Source organism: Apaloderma vittatum, unplaced genomic scaffold (assembly GCF_000703405.1).
Source record: "Apaloderma vittatum isolate BGI_N311 unplaced genomic scaffold, ASM70340v1 scaffold5927, whole genome shotgun sequence".
Classification (NCBI taxonomy): Eukaryota; Metazoa; Chordata; class Aves; order Trogoniformes; family Trogonidae; genus Apaloderma; species Apaloderma vittatum.
In genome coordinates, this window is record NW_009724411.1 from 1 (window position 1) to 557 (window position 557).

Consider the following 557-nt stretch of genomic DNA (forward strand, 5'->3'; position numbering starts at 1 on the left):
ACCCCAACATTCTGTGATTCTCTGATTCTATGAACCTGCAGAAAGATGACATGTAGGGAGTACTTGGGGAAATGCCCCACCCTGCTTGGGTCCTCCCACTCGTGACACCATGTCGTCTGTTCAGAATGTGTTTTCTTAAGAGTGCAGAGGGGATATTTTCTTGTTTCCACCCCCTAATAGATCTAAATTCACCCAAAAGAAAAAGAGCTGCAACTATTCACAGATGAACTTTAGTCATGTCTCCACCGGAGCGAGTCCGTTGTTATTTAACATCCTGCCCAGCGTGGTCGCAGCAAAGGGACTGGCCTGTAAGAATGAAGGAGCAATGGGAAGTTGTAGGGGAACGTGTGTGTGATGAGAGTGGGTTTGGGCTTTTCACGGCTGTGGTACAAGTAATGCACACAAGTTCCCAGAAGAAATCTAGGCTGAACTTGCCATAGTGTTGTTCATTTCAAAGATGATCAGAGGATGTTAGCAGTCATGGCTGGCCTCGTGTGATTGAATACAGGCAAGCCCTGACATTATTGACGTAGGGAAAAGTAGTTCAGCCCGGACAT